This window comes from Penaeus japonicus, unplaced genomic scaffold (genome assembly GCF_977035675.1).
Source record: "Penaeus japonicus unplaced genomic scaffold, GWHDUDI00000001_assembly GWHDUDI00000019, whole genome shotgun sequence".
Classification (NCBI taxonomy): Eukaryota; Metazoa; Arthropoda; class Malacostraca; order Decapoda; family Penaeidae; genus Penaeus; species Penaeus japonicus.
In genome coordinates, this window is record NW_028234421.1 from 11,771,016 (window position 1) to 11,776,015 (window position 5,000).

The 5,000-nt window shown below is 36.5% G+C and overlaps 1 protein-coding gene across 1 annotated transcript in view; it reads right to left on the reverse strand.

Annotated features, from left to right (window-relative positions):
• LOC122254827 (putative cytochrome P450 49a1) overlaps nt 1–5,000 on the reverse strand; it is an 18,037-nt gene that overhangs the window by 12,999 nt on the left and 38 nt on the right. Inside the window, exon 1 of the mRNA XM_043018677.2 lies at nt 4,898–5,000. This exon is cut by the window's right edge and continues 38 nt beyond it. The gene's annotated coding sequence lies outside the window, so the exon portion shown is untranslated. The remainder of the gene's footprint in view (nt 1–4,897) is intronic.

Below are 5,000 nucleotides of genomic sequence, written 5' to 3' on the forward strand. Positions count from 1 at the left end.
CAGCCTTAAGGCAACAAAGAGGAGGCTCGGAACAGGGAAAAACCAAATGTATGCAGTAAAGAAACCCAACGGAGAGGCGACATACAATAAAAATGAAATTATCAAAGTAATAGAAGACTTCTATCGCAATCTATACCACTCAAACGACCAACCACATACGGAGACAAACACAACAATTGGAGATGTTCCAAACATCACGGTAGATGAAGTAATTAGGGCACTAAAAAGCATGAAAAGAGGAAAAACACCAGGAGAAGACGGCATCAGTGTAGATCTTATTCAAGACGCAGGAGAGATTGCGGCAGTAAAGCTGGCCAGTCTTTATAACAGATGTCTAGACGTCGGTAAAATTCCGAAGACCTGGAAAAACGCAATAATAATTTTAATACACAAAAAGGGAGACACAAAAGACTTAAAGAATTACCGACCTATAAGCCTCCTCTCAGTAATCTATAAACTGTTCACAAAAATCATCACAGCCCGTACCACCGACACATTAGATTCAAAACAACCCAGGGAACAGGCAGGGTTCCGCAGTGGATTCTCAACTACAGACCATATCCACACACTAGCTCAAATAAGGGAGAAAACGAACGAATATAGGAAGCCCCTGTGTATGGCATTCGTAGATTATGAAAAAGCATTTGACTCGGTACAGATATCTGCAGTACTGGATGCAATTCGTAAACAAGGAGTAGAGGAAATATACTGCAGATTATTAGAGGATATATATAGAGATGGTACAGCGACCGTCAAAATCCACGCAGAAACCAATAAAATACCAATAAAAAAGGGCGTTAGGCAGGGCGACACCATCTCACCGAAGCTATTTACAGCCTGCTTAGAGGAAGTATTCAAGAAGTTAGACTGGAAAGAGAGAGGGATTAAAATAGGGAATGAGCACTTAAGCAATCTAAGATTTGCAGATGACATTGTTCTTTTCGGTGAGTCAGCAGATGAACTACAACAATTAATAAGCGATTTAAATAAGGAAAGTCTGAAGATTGGCCTTAAAATGAACATGAAAAAGACTAAAGTCATGTTCAACAGTCGAACCCCAGTTAAGCAAATACAAATACAAGGCGAGGTACTAGAAGCAGTGAACGAGTATGTATACCTAGGGCAACTTATTCAGTCGAGTACATCCTGTGAAGCCGAGATAAAACGGAGAATCAGGCTAGGTTGGAGTGCCTTCGGCAAACATAGTAATATATTACGAAGTAGTCTGCCACTATGTCTAAAGAGAAAGATTTTTGACCAATGCGTCCTCCCCGTCATGACATATGGATCAGAGACATGGACTACGACCAAGGCACTCGAGAGGAAATTAGTAAGCGCCCAAAGAGGAATGGAAAGGCTTATGCTAGGAGTTAGCTTAAGAGACAAGAAAAGGGCCACATGGATCAGGCAGCAAACAAAAGTAGAGGATATACTCAAGACCATCAAAAAGAAAAAGTGGCAGTGGGCTGGACACATATATCGGAGACAGGACAACAGGTGGACAAAGAAAACAACAGAATGGGTAATACACGACACAAAAAGACCCAGGGCAAGACCAATGACTAGATGGCGGGATGAAATAGCAAAATTCGCAGGAGTAAACTGGAATCAGAGGACACAAGACCGGAATGACTGGAAAAGATTGAGAGAGGCCTACGTCCTGCAGTGGATTGATACAGGCTGATGATGATGATGATGATGATGATATATATATATGTGTGTGTGTGTGTGTGTGTGTGTGTGTGTGTGTGTGTGTGTGTATATATATATATATATATATATATATATATATATATATATATATATATATATGTATGTATGTATATATTTATATATATATATATATATATATATATATATATATATATGTATATATATAGTTATATATCACATGCATACATACGTACGAATATATAAACACATATATATATAGAGAGAGAGAGAAATAGTTGAATAATAATTATGCAGGTAAATTACGAGTGTAACACAAAGGTGTTAAAGTTACTTGTAAGTAGCCTGATTGAGTAGAAGCCTCATCCTCCAGCACTGTAAATATATCGTACTCGTGAATCTAACACTTAAAAATATTCTACGTCAACGATGCTCAAAAACAAAAGTTGGCAACACTAACACATGCGTCAGACATCAGCCTTCTCAAGATGCCAACTAGTAAATAGCTGCCATGGCTACAATACTACCCGGAAAGAATTACCAGATTAAGAATGTGCTTTTAAGGCTTCCTCTCCTCTCCTAACTTATCCTTAGCCTTTCCCAATCCATCTTTATTTTTGGTGTCTTATTATTCTCTTCTTCTCGTGTCAAAATTTCACCCATCTTTCTTCGCTGCACATCTCATCAAACGCAAATTTCTCTCCGACAGTTCTACACATATTTTAATATATGATGGACACGTGTTGAATTGGAAAGGTAAACACGAAGTAGTAATTTTCTTAGTACACCACCACCTGGAATACCCTAGCGTGAGCGTAAGAGTAGCTTCCGTAACATAGAAATTAAACGAAAGGTACAACCATAAGACAGCTCAAGTTTGCACCCTAACCAGTAGCCATGATGCTAAAGAGGTAAAGAGCTGCTATGAAGATGCACAAGAGGCCACTGATTGAGCATAGAGGCCGTGTAATGCGCATTTCCCATGATCTCTCTCGCCTCTACATAGCCAACCATCTGCTCCCAGCCTCACAGTAATCCGCCGACGCCAAAAGGTCTACGGCCAGAAAATCCGTGACAATGACAAACGGGCCTTCGAGGACACCAATGTAACCCTTACAACTCGCGAATATTCGAATATTCTTATATCCATATGTGTAATTGTCTTTAGTCTATACTTTAAATAGTCGTCAGAAAGTGCTTTACCAACATCTCTATATAAGTGATCATTGTTATTATCGATGTCCTAGTATTATGTATGTTTCATGAATAATCAGCAAGACTGTCTTTGTATCAGGTTTTTTGTTCATCATTCTCATGGCACCTCCGGAACACCTGTGGCAGCCCTTGGTCCTTCATAACATTACTATCATGTGACCCATATGTATCTAAACTTATGTTCACTCAGATTATTTCGTACTTTACATTATGACATGTTTCCAAACGAAGTGCGATTAAAACAACAATGAGTATTCGAGTCAGACCATTCGCAATCGCGGGCACGGCAAGACATCCCACTTCCCCTGGGCATCTCTGCCGCGCCGATCATCTGTACAACACCCAGACGCAAGTAAAACTGAAAATAATTCACAACGTTAACTCACACCGCCATGTGATATTAATCAAGGCTTTAATGCCATAATAGGAAAGGGGGTACAAGGATAAACCTCAGTTGAGAACTAAGAAATGAGATGAATACACTTTTCAAAGAAAACAAAACAAAAGGAAGGAGACTTTGAAGTCGCGACATTGTAAAAAATGAGTTATTAGTAAAGTAAGTGGTGACAGCGACCATAGAATAGTTAGAAGTGAAATTAATTTACATATCAAAAGAGAAAGGAATTCCTATTACGGCGAAAACAAAAAACAAAGGTGTATGGCATTCGTGGATTACTAACTCACTGTAAAGATAGCAACATTATTAACACCAATTCATAGAAAAGTCGTAGAAGAGGTTGATTACTGAGCATCAGAGGATGTACATGAGATGGAACAGCGACAATCAAGCTCCATGCAGAAGCCGATAGAGGTGTTGGGCAGGGCGGTATCTTTTCACCAAAACTTTTTACAGCTTGCCTGGAGAATATATTTAAGAAGCTACACTACAGGGAAAAGGAGTGCAAGGTCAGGGACGAGGGTTTATATATCTGTATCTGTATCTCTCTCTCTCTTTCTCTTTCTCTCTCTCTATTGTGTGTGTGTGTATATGTGTGTGTGTGTGTGTGTGTGTGTGAGTGTCCTTGTGCAAGACACACTTCAGATGTATATATATCAAAAGCTTATATAATCTAAATATGTTAACTTGAATATCTTATTGCGATGGTTATTTTCACATCACTCTGGATTAGAAATTGCACAACTCATGATGACGGTAGATGAGGATACAGGTCTGTGTCACGTGCGTGTTGCCATGTAGGGAATATGATTAAAATTAACTAGTTACTTTTATACACTCATTTTATTTATTCATCCATTTGTCTGCGTACAGTATGTATATCTATTTGCACGTATATATGCGTGTATGTTTGTATATTATATATGTATGTGTGTATTTATATACATAATCATACATAAAAATATATAAAATATTTATTACTGTATATTCATCTATATATCTGCCTATTTGTATATGTATATGTATGTGCATGTTTGTGATTATTCGTTTGTTTGTGTTTGTGTATGTATATGTATATGCATACACATACTGTATATGCATATATAAATATATAATTTATATGTATTTATATATTTACATATATATACATATGTGTGTATGTATATATATATATATATATATATATATATATATATATATATATATATATATATGATTGTGTATGTGTGTCTGTGAATATATATATATATATATATATATATATATATATATATATATATATATATATATATATATATGGATATATATCAATTGGTATATATGTGTGAGTGTATATGTATATATATATATATACATATACTGTATGTGTGTGTATATATGTATGTAAATGTATATGTATATATGTACATAATACGCATATTCATTTATAAACAGTTTGTATGTATTTATTTACATGTGGGTCATAAAGAGTATGTGCTCAATAGGTGTGTATTGATAATATATAAATTAGTCAAACAATTTTCTATACACAGTGTGAAGGAAACACAGAAAAAAATCCTCCACAAAATATCCATGTCTGAATGGAAGGAATACACAATGCGACGTTAAACTTGCCGTAAGAGCTTCTAGTCGTTGATAACACGAAGCAGCGAAGTTGACTAGCTCTCCAACAGGAACGCAGTACTTATGAAACTCGTTGCCAAAAGCCGTATTTCTC